The 20,027-nt window shown below is 42.8% G+C and overlaps 1 protein-coding gene across 1 annotated transcript in view; it reads left to right on the top strand.

Annotated features, from left to right (window-relative positions):
- The window catches only part of LOC138262380 (uncharacterized), a 54,287-nt gene that overhangs the window by 19,913 nt on the left and 14,347 nt on the right, over positions 1-20,027 (top strand). The window lies entirely within an intron of this gene.

The following is a 20,027-nucleotide window of genomic DNA, read 5'->3' as shown; positions in this document are numbered from 1 at the left end:
AAAGGGGACTACAACTCCCACAATGCACCGCTTCAACTTATGGAGTTGCTCCAAACGTCTGCAAACTTCTGGATCTTCTTCCAGAAGTCCTTTTTGTGTCCTTGAAGTGTCCACAACTTGATCCAAGGTTCCAGAAGCTCTGAGTTGCTCCTTGGGAGTTGGGACTAAAATTCCCAGAATGCACCTGGTCAGAATCCTCAAATGGCCCCTGGACGCTGGTCAGCTGGGCTCTGCTTGCAGGACTTGATGCAGGGGACTCTGAGCAGCTTGTGCCTGTAGCAAACAGGGAGTCCCTTCTTGAAGCAGTAGAAGACAGGTAAAGTCCTTTTAGTGGTGAAGCCCAAGTGTGCAGCTGGTGCAGTCCTCCAGAGTGCAGTATCCAGGTGCAGGTCAGGGGTCCAGCAGGGCAGTCCTTCTTCTCCTGTAGTTCTTCCTTGTTGGAATCTGATAGGGATCTGAGGCGTCGGTGCAGGTCTGCCAGTTTTATCCTTGCTCCTGGGTGAAAAACAGGGGGGTCCTGGTTTTCCAATCAGGGGCAGAGTCCTTCCCCCTGTGATGACCCCTTCCTGGGAAGTGTGGCAAAAATTAATTCCAGGGAGCAACATTCCTAAAAAATCCATCATGTCTGAAAGTGATTTTTGGAGGTTACATCTGGCTGAGCCCACCCACTGGTGTGGCTAAAAATCCTAAACACACCCCTCTCCTGCCCTCTCTTAATCTAATCAAGGGTGCACCTAATTGTCTGGGTTTGCAGGATGTGGGGGTGTTTTTGTGTTGCTCCAAATGTCCTTCTCTGCCTTTGAAGACCAGTTTGAAAGCCCTCCCCCTTCCTGCCTCACCATCTGCTGAGGGGAGATCTCCTCCCACAGGCACATCTCTTTGTGTGAAGCCAGGCCAGTTCACACCTCATCAAGGCAGCCTGGTCAGGCTGCCAGAGGCTGGCCAATCAGAGCACAGCAGCAAAACACTGCAGGACTGAAGTTGGCAACTTTTCAGGTAAAGTTTAAAACTCTTTATCTGAGCAAGTTATGTTAAATCCAACAACTGGAAGTTGTGGGATTTATTATAACAATTAATTTGACACCCAACTTCTGGTATCTGTTACTTAAGGGGACTTTTAAAATTAAAATAAAGGCTCCCCATTCTAGCCTATGGAGGCCATTCACTACAATGAGGGAAAAGCAAATTTGGCTGTTTTATCTCACCAAGGCTTATAAAACTTTGTATAAGGTCCCTGCATATAGTTACATGGCACCCAGCCCTAGGGGCACATAAGGCACACCTTAGGGGTGACTTATATGTAAAAATAAGGTAGTTTAAGACTTTGGAACTACTTTTAATTCCAAAGTCGAATTTGCAAATAACTTTAATTTAAAAGCAGCCAGCAAGGCAGGCCTGCCTTTAAAATGACACTGGGCACCTCAGCAGTGCACCTAGGGAGGCACTACCTATGCAGGGGTCCCTAAACCTCAATGCCCTACCATATACTAGGGACTTATAGGTAGGTTGGCTTAGCCAATTATAATTAGCCTAATTTGCATACTGATTTTACACAGAGCACAGTCCCTGGGACTGGTTAGCAGTACCCAGGGCACCATCAAGAGTCAGGAAAACACCAGCAAAAAGTGGAAAATGGGGGCAAAAAGTTAGGGGGCTTCTGCAATCAGCAATCAGCCCTGTTCTCTCACAATATATATATATATATATCAAATATCAATCCCAATGCCCCCGTTGAGATTGAGGCGCTCATCAGCTGGTGTGGTTGCTGGAGGGTAGACCAATCCCTCTGTGATGGGTCGCTCCATTCCGACCCACACAGTTCCCTTACTTGTGCTGACTCTGCCACACACGACCTGGTGCATACGTTAGATCCCGGCGCTTTGATTGGTCGCTTATGGCAAACGCGGGACCAACTGCGGGTTAAAAGTGGAGTGTCAGAGATCCCGAGGAGAGCGGTGAGCGGGAGTGAAGGCATACGAGTGACCAGAGAGGAGCGAGAAGACGAGGAGCCCGACATCGAGGAGGAGGACGGCTGGAAGACGGAGTCGACTGGAGCCGAAGTGCCACGGAAGAAACCTGGAGACAAGTGGCCCGGGGAGCCTGCTTCTACGCCGCCATGCTTCCGGAGAAGCGTGGCCTCTCCAGGTACGGAGACGAGAACGGGGAAGGGAGGCGGGAGGTGAGCGGAACGGGGAAGAGAAGGGGAAGAGAAGGGAAAGAGAGGGAAGAGGGTAAACGAGCACTTTTGACGGTGAGCACTGAGGGGAAAAGGGGACGGGGTAAGGAAACAATAGAATTTCGTCAGATACAGAAAAGAAAGAGAAGAGAGAATATAGAAAATACGATACCAAGAAGATAGAGAGTACTCAGGAAGAGATTTACGATTAAGTACTCGAAACAAATAAGCGACAGAGAGACAGAGAGAGAGAGAGAGAAGAAGAAGAAAGACGGAAAACAGTACATAAGCAAGAAGCAGATATTTAGGACGCAAAGAAAACAGGCGGGAAGGAAGTCTGGCAGGAGACTCAGAAGAGAGACAACAAAGGCGGAAAGAAGTAAGACGTTAAGAAGACGGTGGAGACAGGGACCAAGAGAGGGAGAGAGAAAAGGGAAAGATAAGAACAGTCAAGGCCTTAACAAGTCTCCCCACTTACCGTATCTCTTTATTTTCTTGTTTCCACGCTCCCCGAGAGGCCTGGGAAGAAAGAAGGAGGACGAGCCAAGAGGACAATCAGAGGACTACTCTACAACCTACCGCTATTCCATAAACTGTGTACATATTACTCATCATATAAACTGTTTCAAGAACCAATAAAAGTCAGTTCTTTGAAACCACGATATTGCTCTTCAGCGTCATAAATCTGCCATCCTCACACAAGTGGTGTCAGAAGTGGGATTTGAACCCCGTATACACAAAGAAGAAAATGGAGGAAAAACCCACCATGGCGGATATAATTGCTCAGCTCGCAGAAGGACAACGACATCTACAGTTGATGTGGGAGAAGCAAATGAAGGATGCCAAAGAGGAGAGAGAATCGTTACAGACAGCCCTTAAAAGTCAGGCCACAATTATGGCCAACAATCAACTAGTCCATGAAACTGCCATGAGTAAATTAACAGAAACCATTGCACATACTAAAGTACATCCGAATGTGCCGAGCAGTGTTTTACAAAAATACCAGGATCAGGAAGATCCGGATTCATTTTTTCTTAATTTTGAAAGGGTGGCCAGTACAGCCAACTGGCCCGAAGACAAATGGGGCCAATATGTAGCCCCATTATTGACTGGACAATTACAGGCCACATATCAAGCCATTAATCCCAGGGGCACACTCCCCTACAAGGAGATCAAAAAGACTATCCTAGAAAGGATAGGACTAGACCAAGAAAGTTATCGGAGCATATTCCGACATATGAAATGGGGGTTACAAGAAAATCCGCGCGCCTTATATTATCGGGTCCAACATGCAGAGGGACGTTGGTTAAGGCCCACCGAAAAGACTCGGGAAGAAATGTTCGATGTGATCGTGCTAGAACAATTCCTGGATGCACTGCCCTCATCCACAAGAAACTGGGTTCGGCAACACCCCGGACTAACTAATGAAACAGCAATTGACTTAGCCTGTGCCTTCCACAGGAACCCAGATTTCAAAACCACCCCTTATCGAAATCCTGGACCATCTCCTGCACGGCCCAATATAGGGAAAATAACGCCTTCACGACCCATAAGTACCCATGAACCAGAGAGAATACGTAGTCCCCATCCAACCCCAGCCTCTTATGCGTCTAGCGGACCTCAATGTTATAATTGTTCTGAATGGGGTCATATCGCCCGATTTTGTCCACAAAAAAAAGATGTAGAAGAACCCATGGAAATTGGCGTCACCAAAGGCAGGGTTTTCTGGGCTGGAGAGGCTAGGCCTACATATACGCTTCCCATTTGTCTAAATGGACAAGAGAAAGTAGCCTTAATTGACTCTGGCTGCAGTCAGAGCGTCATTAGACAAAACCTAGTAGAAGCAAGACAAACCATACCCCATACCCAGGTATTGATAGCATGTGTCCATGGTGATCAGTCATATTCCCCAGTAGCTAGTATTCGGTTTCAGTGGAGGGGTGAGGAAGAAACCCTCAGGGTTGGGGTGTTGCCACATCTTGAAGAAGACATTATTATCGGGACAGACTATGTAGCCTTTCCACAATTATTGCACAAAGCTGGAGAAGAACATCTGATGAGAAAATGGTGGGAGAAAATACCCTATGATATTGAAATAGCCGAGCCTCGACCTCTCAAACCACACGTAAGCAAAAGACAGAAAAGAGTCCAGAGACAACAGTATTGGGAGGAGAACCCGGGAAACACGAACTCACCAACAAGCGCAGGAAAGGTATATACCGTTGCCGGGGATTTTAGACAAAAACAGAGAGAGGATCCATCATTAAAGAATGCCTGGGAAAAAGCCCTTAATCGGGAGGAAGGAGGGGTTGGACCCACATTTCACATACATAATGACCTGTTATATAGACTGCCCCAATCAGGAAAAATGGACCGGAGACAATTATTAGTCCCGGGGAAGTACCGAGAGCAGGTCTTACAACTAGCCCATGGGGAGACAGGGGAAGGGCATCTCGGAAGAGATAAGACTGAAGCAGCGGTCCTCCAGCGGTTCTATTGGCCTGGGGTATATGGGGATATACGGCGATATTGTCAAACCTGTCAGAAATGTCAATTCTATAATCCAGGAATGCAACCCCCTGCCCCTTTACAGCCCCTCCCGATTATAGAAACCCCTTTTTCTCATGTAGGAATGGATCTTATTGGTCCCCTCACCCCATCCACTAGAGGAAGACAGTATATATTAGTCCTGGTGGACTACGCCACGAGGTATCCCGAGGCAATCCCGCTTCCCAGTATGCATACGAAGGTAGTGGCCCAAGCTATGATCGAATTCTTTTCAAGGGTTGGGTTCCCTAAAGAGATTCTGACTGATCAGGGTACGCCTTTTATGTCTAGACTAATGAGGGAGGTCAGTGACACGTTGGGGATAAAACAAATCCGGACCTCGGTTTACCATCCCCAAACCGACGGCCTTGTAGAGAGATATAATCGAACCATTAAGTCGTTACTTAGGAAGAGCGTAGCAGAGGACGGAAGAGACTGGGAAAAGAAACTACCACTCGTGTTATATGCCATACGTACACATGTCCAGACTTCCCTTGGACACAGTCCTTTTGAGATGTTATTTGGTAGACCTCCTCGAACCCTCCTTGATATGTTAGTAGAACAATGGGAAGAAAGAGAGGATGACATAAAAGATCTCCTGACCTATACGAAAGACTTAAAAGAGAATCTACAGGCTGTTTGGGATAGAGCCCATGAGAATTTAAGAGAGGCCCAAGACAGACAAAAGAAGAATTATGATGCTAAAAGTGTGTTTCGTACCCTTAATGTTGGGGATAAGGCTCTAATCCTTCTCCCCAGTTGTGAGAATAAATTGTTAGCCCGATGGCAAGGACCATATGAAGTGTTGGAACAAATCAACCCAACAACATACCGGTTGGCCCTTCCCCATCGACCCCAAAAAGAACAAATCTATCATATAAACTTGTTAAAAAAATGGCAAGAGACTGAACATAGCCATAAAATACAACATATCGTGACAGAGCAGATAGAAGACATTCCTTATCCCGCGTTTTCCTCTTTCCCCAATGAAGTAGACGATAAACCCCGGATCAATACCTCTCTTGCTGATAGGTATCAAACTTCTCTCTCTCAAATACTTACCACCTATGCAGATATATTCTCCCGACAACTTGGCCACACTAATTTAACCGAACATAGTATTAGAACCAAGAGCGAGGCAATTGTCAGACAAAGACCCTATAGGATTCCAGAAGCCAAGAAAGCTGTAATCGAACAGGAAGTTACGAAAATGTTACAGTCCGGGATTATTGAACCATCCAGTAGTCCCTGGTGTTCCCCTATAGTGTTAGTACCCAAGCCAGACGGAACCACGCGCTTCTGTGTAGATTATCGGAAGGTGAATGAGCTCACATACTTTGACGCTTACCCTATGCCTCGCATCGACGAACTGTTAGAGAGAATAGGGCATGCCAAGTTCATGTCTACTTTAGATCTCACAAAAGGATATTGGCAGATCCCCTTAAAGGAAACAGATAGGAAAAAGACTGCATTTTCAGCACCCTCTGGGTTATATCAGTTTACGGTTCTCCCTTTTGGGCTACACGGAGCCCCTGCAACCTTTCAACGGTTAATGGATATGATTTTACGCCCCCATCGTTCTTATGCCTCGGCCTACTTAGATGACATTGTAATATTTAGTGACTCATGGACTGACCACCTCAAACACTTATCCACCATATTACAGACATTGAGGGAAGCCCACTTAACTGCCAATCCTGAAAAATGTATGTTAGGCTGTACCTCAATCAAATACCTGGGGTATGTCTTGGGACAAGGAAAAGTCCGCCCTCAAATTGAAAAAATTGCAGCCATAAAACAGATTCCAGTACCTAAGTCAAAAAAAGAAATACGCTCGTTCCTTGGGCTCGTAGGATACTACAGGCGGTTTATTCCCGGGTTTTCGACCATAGCTGAACCTCTTACGAATCTGCTAAAAAATGGGTCTCCTAAAACATTCCCCTCCTTATCAGAAGCAAGTATGCACAGTTTTCTGAGGCTTAAAGAGGCCTTGGCTACTGACCCTGTGTTGTGCTGCCCTGATTTTGGTAATCCTTTTATCCTACAAACCGACGCTTCTGATGTTGGTCTGGGAGCCGTGTTATCCCAAACCCAAACTGATGGGTCGGTTCATCCTGTTCTGTTTATCAGTAGGAAGCTTCTTCCCCGAGAGCGCTCCTATCCCACTATTGAGAAGGAATGTCTTGCCATTAAGTGGGCCATTGAATCTCTTCGGTATTATCTCAGGGGCCGACCTTTCACCCTCCTGACTGATCATGCCCCACTCACTTGGCTGTCTCGTCATAAGGATACCAATCCTAGAGTCCTAGGATGGTTTCTTTCCTTACAACCCTTTTCGTTTCAGGTGTGTCATTCTCCAGGACGTCTCATGACCAATGTTGACTTTCTCTCCCGATGTCCTTCGGCTGAGCGTCGTCTACAGACGCTCTCTAGGGGGAGTGTTTGTGATGGGTCGCTCCATTCCGACCCACACAGTTCCCTTACTTGTGCTGACTCTGCCACACACGACCTGGTGCATACGTTAGATCCCGGCGCTTTGATTGGTCGCTTATGGCAAACGCGGGACCAACTGCGGGTTAAAAGTGGAGTGTCAGAGATCCCGAGGAGAGAGGTGAGCGGGAGTGAAGGCATACGAGTGACCAGAGAGGAGCGAGAAGACGAGGAGCCCGACATCGAGGAGGAGGACGGCCGGAAGACGGAGTCGACTGGAGCCGAAGTGCCACGGAGGAAACATGGAGACAACTGGCCCGGGGAGCCTGCTTCTACGCCGCCACGCTTCCGGAGAAGCGTGGCCTCTCCAGGTACGGAGACGAGAACGGGGATGGGAGGCGGGAGGTGAGCGGAACGGGGAAGAGAAGGGGAAGAGAAGGGAAAGAGAGGGAAGAGGGTAAACGAGCACTTTTGACGGTGAGCACTGAGGGGAAAAGGGGACGGGGTAAGGAAACAATAGAATTTCGTCAGATACAGAAAAGAAAGAGAAGAGAGAATATAGAAAATACGATACCAAGAAGATAGAGAGTACTCAGGAAGAGATTTACGATTAAGTACTCGAAACAAATAAGCGACAGAGAGACAGAGAGAGAGAGAGAGAGAGAGAAGAAGAAGAAAGACGGAAAACAGTACATAAGCAAGAAGCAGATATTTAGGACGCAAAGAAAACAGGCAGGAAGGAAGTCTGGCAGGAGAATCAGAAGAGAGACAACAAAGGCGGAAAGAAGTAAGACGTTAAGAAGACGGCGGAGACAGGGACCAAGAGAGGGAGAGAGAAAAGGGAAAGATAAGAACAGTCAAGGCCTTAACAAGTCTCCCCACTTACCGTATCTCTTTATTTTCTTGTTTCCACGCTCCCCGCGAGGCCTGGGAAGAAAGAAGGAGGACGAGCCAAGAGGACAATCAGAGGACTACTCTACAACCTACCGCTATTCCATAAACTGTGTACATATTACTCATCATATAAACTGTTTCAAGAACCAATAAAAGTCAGTTCTTTGAAACCACGATATTGCTCTTCAGCGTCATAAATCTGCCATCCTCACACACCCTCAAATTAATGATTTACTGCAAAACGAGTCGCACCGCACTACATGAATGAAACAATTCTTTTATTATGCTCAATGTGCAACCAACCAATGCGTTTCAACCAAAACGGTCTTTGTCAAAGTTAGTGAGTCCTTTCACTCTGTTGCTATTTATACTAAAAGGTCGCAATATCCATTAAGAGGCATTATGAGACATGTAGTTTGTTATTACAAAGGCAACATAAATTAAAACAATGATTACATCAAAAGAAAAATATTTTTACAAAAAAATATATAAACACAAATATCTTTTTTAAAATGGACAACTTCTCAACCATATGAACTGAATACAATTCCCGATCATATATTATCATGATTCAATCATATGAATGATCTTCTATAGAAATCTATAGTTTATATCATGTTCTTCATAAATCATGAATTTCTGACTATAGTGGTCAAATGGACTCTGATAAATATACTAATCAAGGTATGGTACCCCACTCAAATCTGCTAAAGTAGCGTATTCAATATCATATGATCCTAAATTAAATATTGTACACTATTTAATCAAAAGGTTACATTTACAATGAATCCTCTTTATAAATGTACATGAAGCACCTTGTTATTGTTCAAACCTAAGGGGACCTTAGTTCTTTACTGAATGATGTGTCTGGATTCTAACTGTCACAATTGTTTTTATCCTATCTCGCCCTCTCTCATGCTCTGGAATATGATCTATCCCATAGTATCTCAGTGTTCTCCAACTATTCATTTCATGTGTTCTCAGATGTTTAGCTACTGCATAAGTAAAATCATTGCGCATAATTGCTCTTATATGTTCCAAAATTCTCTTTTTGAGCATACAAATAGTGCTACCAATGTATTTTAAACCACAGTGACATTCAATCACATATACTGTGTATTTTGTGTCACAAGTTAGCTTATGCTTAATAGGAATTTCAGTATTATTATGCATCAAAAATGTCTTTGTAGATCTTCCAATTTTACAAGCTTTGAAGCTGTTACATTTTGTAAATCCTTTTTGTTGTTCAACTAACCAGTTATTGCCAGATTTTTGTGAGAAATGACTCCTCACCAAGATGCCCGAGTAGAAGGTTCCTTACGATATGTTATTAAATGTGTGGAGCCCACTTTTGGACCCAGATCTGAATCTTTAGAAATCACATTCCAATGTTTACGTAAAATGCTTTTCATTGTCCCACTTTCTCTACTGTAATTTATTTTCATCCTCAAATTCTTTTTTAGTTATTTTTGGAAACAACACATCATTATGATTAATGGTAATCATTTTCTCCACATTTTTATATAAGATACCCTGTCCATAACCTCTCATTTTGAATCTTTGGATTGTATCTTTAAAGTTGATTTGTACTTCTTCATCATTTGAACAATTTCTCCACATTCTTATAAGTTCTCCACATGGTATACTTTTCAACAATGACTTAGGATGAAAACTTTCTCCATGTAATATACTGTTTGTTGATGTTTCTTTCCGATATAGTGTTGTTTCTATTTTATCAATTTCGATATAAATTGTCAAATCCAAAATATAAACAGAATTTTAGCTTGTTTCACATGTAAATTGCAATCCAACATTGTTAAAATTTAAAGTTGAAAAATACATCATGAATTCTGCCTGTGACCCATGCAAAATAATGAATAGATCTGCAGTAAATCTCACCCACAATGCAATTTTCTCTATGTACTTTTCATTGGCCACGCCCCATGCTATTTCCCTTTCCCACCAGCCCCTTACTAGATTGGTGTAATTTGGAGACACAGAAATGCCCATTGCTGTTCCACATGTCTGCTGGAAGATCTCCTGATTAAACAAAAAAATATTGATACACAGATACAGTGGATTGCTAAATGAATTAATAGACACTTTACTTATCCATGCTGAAAGAAGACTTGCACAAGCAACGGAAAAAATTAAGGAGGTGGAAAAAGCTTTGGAAAAGTATAAGGACACTGAGGAATGGGCGAGAGATCTTGAGGAACTTGAAAAGAAATTGGACAAACATGAAAAGAAAGTTCAACAGAAAAAAAATAAAAAATTCAATAGAGATAAAAATGAATATTCAGCAGGGAGGGTGTACACGTTTGCAAGCCGTTTTGATGCAATGTACAGCAGACAGGCGATGGACCAAATTCAAGATAAGTCAGATAAACCCTCTAGTGTGGAAAGCTCCGAAGTAAGTTCGGGGGACGAAGGACCATCGATGCCACAGACCACCAAGTTAGATTTTTTAGGAGAAATGAGGTTGCTACAGATGTCAACTCGCAGTAAAGGCAGAGACAAGATGAGGCCAGGGAACCACACTGACCAAAGTGAACAAGTCGGAAGAGGAAACAGAAGCACAAGAAAGTGATATTAGATTCAAATGATAATCTTGTGATCAGTCTATTTTCAAAAGCTCTCAATAGTAAATAAATTAATCTTTTGAATAGAGGTCTTACATTCTGTCCTAGTGCGAGAATGGACTTGGCAACATTAAGAACCGATTTGTATAAATTCTGCAGGAAAATAAAATGAAAGAAATATTTTGCAGATAAACCCCCCAAAGGGACAAATTTGGGAGCACCTCAATCCTTGTCGAATTTGACATCAAAGAATATTACACCATTACAGGACTTATGGGACCTGGAACAAGAGTCTAGAGCAACGGTACTCAAAGTACGGCCCGCGGGCCGCCAGCGGCCCCACGGACCTAACTTGGTGGCCAGCGAGACGCACACCAAACGCAATAAACAATGGCCGCCGTATGTAAACATAGAGGAGGGCAGCGGGGTACATACGCCGGCCATTGTTTATTGCGTTGCCCTGACGATCGTGGAAGCCAAAGCCCCATAAAAGTCAGCGCTTGCAGCTAACTTTTACGGGGCTTTGGTCGTCTGCTTGCTGTCACCGGCTCCACGTCTGCTGCCCGCCTGCCTGCCTGCTGTTCCAGATTTGTGGCATCTTTACAGTGCTTTGAGTCAGGTAAGGCTCTTTGGTTATTTATTTATTTGTTTTTAATGTAGTGTGTGTTACTGGGGTAGGCGTGTGAGCAGATTGCGCTGTGTGTGTGCGCTGTGTGTGTGTGTTACTGGGGTGGGGTGAGAGCAGATGGTGCTGTGTGTGTGCGCGCTGTGTGTGTTACTGGGGTAGAGGTGAGAGCAGATGGCGCTGTATGTGTGCGCGCTGTGTGTGTTACTGGGGTAGGGGTGAGAGCAGATGGCGCTGTATGTGTGCACGCTGTGTGTGTTACTGGGTGTAGGGGTGAGAGCAGATGGCGCTGTGTGTGTGCGCGCTGTGTGTGTTACTGGGGTAGGGGTGAGAGCAGATGGCGCTGTATGTGTGCGCACTGTGTGTGTTACTGGGGTAGGGGTGAGAGCAGAAGGCGCTATGTGTGTGCGCGCTGTGTGTGTTACTGGGGTAGGCGTGAGAGCAGATGGCGCTGTATGTGTGCGCGCTGTGTGTGTTACTGGGGTAGGGGTGAGAGCAGATGGCGCTGTGTGTGTGCGCTGTGTGTGTGTTACTGGGGTGGGGTGAGAGCAGATGGCGCTGTGTGCAGATGGAGCAGTGTGTGTTACTGGGGTAGGGGTGAGAGCAGATGGCGCTGTGTGTGTTACTGGGGTAGGGGTGGGAGCAGATGGCGCTGTGTGCAGATGGCGCTGTGTGTGTTACTGGGGTAGGGGTGGGAGCAGATGGCGCTGTGTGCAGATGGCGCAGTGTGTGTTACTGGACTAGGGGTGGGAGCAGATGGTGCTGTGTGCAGATGGCGCAGTGTGTGTTACTGGGGTAGGGGTGAGAGCAGATGGCGCTGTGTGTGTTACTGGGGTAGGGGTGGGAGCAGATGGCGCTGTGTGTGTTACTGGGGTAGGGGTGGGAGCAGATGGCGCTGTGTGCAGATGGCGCAGTGTGTGTTACTGGGCTAGGGGTGGGAGCAGATGGCGCTGTGTGCAGACAGCGCTGTGTGTGTTACTGGGGTAGGGGTGGGAGCAGATGGTGCTGTGTGCAGATGGCATTGTTTAGCATTGTTTTGAAAAAGGGGGTGGGGTGGTTGTTCCCCCTCTAAGCCCCGCCCCCTCTAAGTCCCGCCCCCCGCTGTCACTTCAGTGCGGCCCTCGGCCGCAAACCATACTGCAATTTTTGCCCCCGAGAAAAAGTTTGTGAGTACCCATGGTCTAGAGTAATATCGACTCTGAATGATGGGAAATTTTCAGACTTGCAATTCTGTACAAAAATGGGAGTGGAAACGAACCAATTAGGACTGAGTGGTTGCAAATCAAAATCTAAATTTTGTCTACAACTACCACCAGGGAATAAGGTGGGCGTGTTCCAGGAACTGATGGTTGATGACCTGAGAGATATTGTTAAAAATGAAAAACAGAAACAGCCCAGACATGTAAATAACATGACTAATAATGATTGGTGGGCATTACAAGATTATCAAAAAGACAAAAATATCATAATAAAAGCCTCAGACAAAGGGGGAAACATAGTTGTGATGGATCGCAGTGGATACAGCAAGGAAATTAATAGACAATTATCCATCCAAGAAAGATCCTATGAAAGAAGTCATGAGGATATTTCATGAAAAATTAAACAACTGGCACAAAAAAGGTTTATTGGAAGATGAGGAATTGATGTATATCAAAAAACAACATCCTATAACACCAACAATATATGTGCTACCGAAAGTAAACAAAAGCTTGCAAAATACCCAGGGACGTCCTATAATCAGTTCCTATCACTCATTACTGGAAAATGCATCAAGATTTCTAGAAATTTTCTCACTCCCATATGTCGCAGCACTTCCATCTTACATTGGAGATTCCATGGATTTTTTTAATCGGATTAATGGAATACCATGGACATGTGAGTATATAATGGCAACGGTGGATGTTGTGTCCTTACATACCTCAATCAAACATGAGGATGGCTTAAAAGCCCCTGCATTCTTTTTACGTAGCAGATCACTAAGTTTTTTGGAGCACACACAGATGTTGTTGGAAATGATGGAGTTCTGACTCACTAATAACATCTTCATCTTTGATGGTAACTATTGTATCCAGAAGAAAAGAACAGCCATGGGAACATCCTTCGCTCCCACTTATGCGAACCTTACGATGGGCCACTGGGAAGGGGACAGAAGAAAATACTGAGATTTTGGACAAGGTGGTCCATTGGATTAGTTTTATTGACGATCTCTTTCTAATTTGGGAAGGAGAGCAGAACGAACTAGAGTTGTTCCTAAATTCATTTAAAAACAACCCGCTTGGATTAGAATTTACATCTGAAATAAGCAAAGAAAGAATAGCCTTCTTGGATATTGAAGTGTATATTGAATGTGAGAAGATCTGTGCAAAATTATACCGCAAACCTCTCAGCTGTAATAGCATTTTATTTGCCAATAGCTCACATCCAAAAGCACTTAAATGGTGAGTGCCCTATGGGGAATTTCTAAGAGCCAGAAGAAATTGCTCTGAATTGAGCGACTTCAAAATACAGGGAGAGGAAATGTTGCAGAGGGGATACCCAGCATCCAAACTGGAAGACGCTATGAAAAGAGCCATGGAAAAGAACAGGGGTGACTTATTAGTTCATAAAAATAATAAAAAAGAAAAGAAAAATAATCAGGATCAAATCATTAGGTATATCATGGATTATAAATGCTCAGATGAAGAAATCAGAACAGCCATTGGAAAGAACTGGAGAATCATTAGGAAAGATCAAGAATTGAAAGAATGGGTGACGGAACATCCAAGGATCACCTATAGAAAAACACCATCTTTGAACGACTTGCTAGTCAAAAGCTATCTGCCCTTGCACGGAAGTGGAACAAGAAGCTGGCTCCAAGCAGAAGATTTTGCCAAATGCACAAAGTGTAAAACCTGCCGGTATGGTAAGAGTATGACTGAGTTCAAATGTTTTGATGGATCCGTGAGGAGGATCAGGAACTGGATATCATGTGAAACCCCATTTGTTTTTTACATCTTAGAATGAAAATGTGGCAAAAAGTACATTGGTAGCACTGTAAACAAACAGAAACTACACATATTGCAACATTTAGGAGCAATAGCAAATAGAGACTACTCCTATGTTATTGCCAAACACATTTGGGATCACCATGCTGGAGATTATAAGGATATTTGTTATTATGGTATCCATCATGTGAAAACCAACATAAGTGGGGAAGATCGAGAGCTGAGCCTTAGGAGAGGGGAATCCAGATGGATCATAACATTAGGAACAGAAATACCTTGGGGTTTGAATACGTATGTGGAACTTCATGTCCATTTATAAATAATATGAAAATTATAAATGTTGTTAGGAAATCTCTGATTTTTATAACAGGCGAATATTCAAAGAAAGAAGATGATGCCATCCCTTTGCCTATCACCTGCTTCATCTTTGCACACATGTTTTTTCACATAATTGGATTTAGGTTGTCTGTTATATAATCTTCTCTTTCTTTTGAGATATAAGTGTTTACATGGGGAATATAGGAGAATGTGACAGTCATGAAATCGTTAGCTTATATGAAGCCAGTATAATAAATCCTTGATTAAATATAAGCACTTTAGTGGGAGATAGTTTCACCTCAAGCAAACTTTTGATGGATTATTTCTTTGTTATATGGTTTGTTCCCATGGAGCTGACTGGTTTTTTAGATAAGGATGAATCATGAGGTACTTTACCGGGTCAGATCTCTTTAGGCCACTTCGTACTTTACTTCTTGATGGGATGGCAGTAGTGGAAGACAGAAAATCATTTTCTGCAGTGAATGTAAATAATTATGATATCAATTAGTTAAACCTATGATAAGCACTTTATTAAGAAAAAGCACTTTAGTACTGTACTAAAAAAATAAGTGAATTTGAGTAAATGATCATGTGCTAATACTACAAGATAGTAAATTATTTGCTGTAGCGAATGTAAATAATCATGCTACTAAGGCGTCAAACCTATGATAAGCATTTTATTAAGAAATAGTATTTTATCAAAAGAAATACCGTATCTTAAATGAGTGAATTAATGCAAATGGTCATGTGATTCTATAAACTGTAACTCATTACAAGGTCATTATATGATTTGGATTCTCATACTGCCATAAGGAGGATTGATTGTATAGGAATAGCTCTACATGTTTACATGAGTGGTTTGAGTGTGTTTATACCTTTAAGAGAAGGTGTAGACAAAAATTAGGAGATCCCTTTAAATCTATATTTTGCACTGCACTATGGGATGGGCCAGTTAAAGGCTTTTTGCCGAAACGCGTAGGCCAGCTTTTCTTTGTGGCACCTCACACTTTGCACTTTATTGAATGGAACAATAAATCCCCTTTGAAAAGCAACTAGTGGGACTGGATTTGTGCCATCTCTCAGAATTGCCCGAAGAAGAACAGTGTGCAGATTTGGGCAGGCTTCCTGGGAGAGAATATATATATATATATATACCTTCCTAGCCTGCCTTCATAACACTCAAACCAAATCACCATTGATTTAGATTTATTCAGCAGATAACCTGATAATGATCAAAAGCAATGCACTAGCTTATCGAGTTGGGGGACATTGTCTTTGCAGGATGTGAGATGAAAATATTAGGTTGTTAGGATACAGCACAATCTTATTACTAAACACCCTAAAAGAACAAATGAATCACAGTTTTATTTGCTCTTAATAGCTTAGCAAGTGGTTCAATGAACAAATCAAATATCGATTGGGATAATCAGGCATCCATGTGTTATTCCTCTTATTCTCCTATGTGTACAGTTGCTGTTGACAAGTACCTTTGCTCTCAGTGATTTATTCAGTGCCTGTATTGCCATAAGGAAGCCTTGCCCACCCCTAAATTAAAAAGGACCCACCCAGTGATAGGTTGAGTTGATCCCAACTCTTGGGGTCTTTATGTGGCATCACAATTGATGTAATAATTGTTTCAGCCCTATAAGCTGGTATTCATTGTCCCTTTAGTAGTATGGAGTGGAACAATTATTTTCAAATTGGGAAGATAGCTTTTTTAAGTTCCTAATAAAATGCTGCCAGGTTCACATCAGGACCTGCCATCTTCCTTCTGCATTGTATCCTCGGGTATCATTCCATTTAGTACAGCTTGCTGCTCAGGTGTTAGTTCTAGTAAGCTATGACAAGTGCCATCCTTAAGACATCCTTAAATGAACTGTAAATTAGAATCTAATAAACGCTTTAAAAAAACTACATCACAACTATTACCTAGAATGGTCCTTTGGGGTTTATCAACTATGTCTTTGATGTGGTTCCTTAGTCAGGTGCGACCTGCACCACTTGCTTTACTATATTTAAAATGCTGTAACCTACAAATTTGCCAGCACCTCCAACACCTATTACACCTATCACACACCACTGGTCCAAACACAGTTTCATCCTCTTCTAGCAAGGTAATGAGTGAAAATCTAGTAGTCTGGAATAACTCAGGGTTTTCCAGCTATATATCACAATCTCCTAAATACTATGATCTATCTGCTTATCTCTATCCAAGGCCCTCCTTATCTTGACCCACAAAGCTTTTCATAGTATTCACCTTAAAAAAGGTTTTGTAACAATCCCATTCCACCTTTAGGAAGGTGGAACCCATATTTAGCTCAACGAATATCTCTGAGCTGACCCTCATTTTAGACAATACTTCCTGATCTAGCAGATGTTTCCTGGTTTCCCATCTATGGTACACTGTGTGCTCTTTTGCTCAGATGGAGCCTTCAACTTTGGGAAACTACAGATTGATCTGAAAAGTCAGCTGGGAAGTGAACAATGTCTGAGAACCTCTCATTCAGGCTATGCTCTTTACAGTGGAAAGTGTATTGTCTACGCACCTGTATGCTCCCTCCAAATACATTAGGAATCATATTCTTAGCTACAGCTCTTGGGGTATTTATAATTGAAAGGGGCATGGATGTGTCTAGAATGTTAACCAACAAAATATAAAATTGTCCCTGACTACCGATAGTGCTAGGAAATTAACAAAATTGTCGTAAAGTTGCTCTTGGGTCCAGGATCAACTATATGAGAACCATAAAAAACTATACATAAAAACCCTATTTAATTCAATTCAACTTGTGTTGTAACCCACTGACCCAAATTGTCTGTTCTAAAGGCTAAGACTTATTTTCCTGAGTACAATGGCAGTCCCTTATAAAATAAGTAGGACAGGTTAGAACAAATAACTTACTGTAGCTACCAATTTGCAAACAGAACCTTGGATTTTAGCCCAGTTAGTTGAGTTTCTCCCAATCACATTAGATGACCATTGCACTCTTGAAGGTACTGAAGGACCATAGTTTGCTTAGGCCTTATTCACACAATATTCACATTCCTGGATAACAAAGATGGCCCCATTTGTGTTCATTAATTATTTTAGCCAATATCTAGCCTTTCCACAGAGTATACTAAAATACCTAAAAATTGGATTGCTATTTTTAAAAAATTACAACCCAAATGCTCCTCACCAAGTTACTCCCAAATCTGGAAACCCTTCCCAATTTTCCCTGACACTTATGATGATGTTTAGGGCCATCTCCCTGACTCCTGTGGGTGCCATTAGTAATGACATCCTTGCCCATCTACCCCAAACTTGCTTAATGCAATTGATAAGTGTTTTAACCTTGTCTGTATTACAAAAAATATATGTTTTGTTGTGCCACACAATTCAACACTTTGCAGGAAATTTCTTCTGCATCTCTGCTCCTAGTTTTTACAGTTCTTCAATATGTTTACCTACACCCCATTAATGATCTTCCGCTGCTCGACATATATCTGACAGAACACGGAATGAATAGCACTTAGTTACAAATGTTTTTGAATTTACTACAGCTCTCAGGATCTGGTCCCTAAGTTCATATGGCAGGAAATTTACTATTTTGCTTGGCCTTTTTTCATTTTGGGTTCAGTTTAAATAAGTCCATTTGCACATTCTAGATTTCATATGCTATATCTACCACCACATTTACAACAGGCTAACCACCATCCCGCCTGGTCCTTCAGGAACATTGAGGATCCTTGTACTGTTTTGTATCATATGATTTTAGATCCTTTCTAGAGTCTCCAGAATGGTTTTATACTGTGCCTTTGATTTGACAGTCTCCTGGGATTTACTTTCAAGCTTCAATTTAACTGGCATCATAATGCTTCAAGCTTTTATTTCTAACAGATAGGCCATCTAATACATTTTCTAAAGGAAGACATGTCACATGGATGTCTTTTCGGTGTATGTGTGAAATCTCAGATCGATTCCTTAGTTCAGTGGTTAAGTTTCTCAGCATTTGCTTTACAACCCTAGTCCTTGAAGATTACAAAATATCTTCATCTTTCCTGAAACAACATTGAGGAGTACTTTCCATAATGCTCATGGCAACTAGACCTTAAGGATCTTCTTGAAGAGAGCTGCTGGGTACAGGTAAGGACACAACTTCCAACCTATTAGCTATGGGGACACCAACCTCAAGAAGCAAGGTTCACATTATCTGTATCATTAGTCAAAGCTGACTTTTTACTAGTTCTCAGTGTGTCTTCTTTTTCAGGGTAATTTGCTAGTTGTTCCAGAACAGCCACTGAGGCAGAGGGAGGAGGTGGATATACTGTATTCATCAATAATTGCAATGGTTCCAATCAGTTTTCCAACTCTTTGTACCTCATTAAATGCCAGGTTACTGCCCATTAAGATTGATACCTGGATGTCAAACATTGTTGAATCTGCAGCAGAAACAATCCTAACAAAGAGCTTAAGGAAGGAGTTGGCCTAGCAACTAAACGTGAACCTGTTTCTCCCTTGGCCTATTGGTGGCCTTCTTATTATCCCTATTTGTAGAACATTGAGGAGGCTTCCCATCCTTGACTTGGAACTAGAGCTAGAGTAGTCCTTGACCTATACAGTGGAAGATCCCATTTCACGGCACATACACATCTTTTTCGCAGTTCACTACTTTCTAATTTTGCAAGAGCTCTGTGACAAGCACACTGCCCCTATGGAGAGCTCATTACAATGGAGCAGGTATCAGAATGCCACTTCCCATGAGGGAGCTGTGTCTGTTGGGTGGGTTTTCCATTAAAAATTATTTTTCACCTTCTTACCAGTTTTCTGGGTACAAGAAGTTTGCCCACTTACTGTTGCTCCATTGAGGTGGGATGCAGCTCACTGCGGGACTGCCGCGCTACTTCAGAACTTGCTGATCTAGTTTCTTCCTGAAGTGTTACTTCAGTATTAGAGCTCAACATCAGCCAACCAAGAGACCGGGAGCATGGAGCTTTTTTCTTCAGACACTCATTGAGTTCTTTATACCTTCCTGTGGTGTCCCTGCCATCCGCAGCGTCATGCTCAATCAGAAGATGATTAACTGCTTTCTGGCCACACTACAGTGATGCAGAGGCACTAATTCATCTGCATGAAAGTTATGGGAGGACAGAAGAGAGGCTTATGAAAAAGGGAACCTGCACAGAAACATGTGATGCTTTTTTAGAAGCATGTATTTTGCCTGTACTGAACACCAGAGTGAATGGAGGGGGGTCAAGGAAATGAAGATACATTCTTTCAGGAATATCCTCAGCAACTGGGTCCAGGAGATTCTAACCCTCACACTAGCTGGCCACAATCTTCCCCTCCTCCAAGATCAAATATTATTTACCTTTGTGTAGTAATCAGGAAGCCAACAATATTGGAAGTAAGTACCACATTTATTTGAGCATCCACCCCAGTCAGGAGAAAGGGACAACAGATCAATAGAGTGTAGTTGATGAAAAGCAAA

This window comes from Pleurodeles waltl, chromosome 10, assembly GCF_031143425.1.
Source record: "Pleurodeles waltl isolate 20211129_DDA chromosome 10, aPleWal1.hap1.20221129, whole genome shotgun sequence".
Lineage (NCBI taxonomy): Eukaryota > Metazoa > Chordata > Amphibia > Caudata > Salamandridae > Pleurodeles > Pleurodeles waltl.
This window is presented reverse-complemented; position numbering and strand designations above follow the sequence as displayed.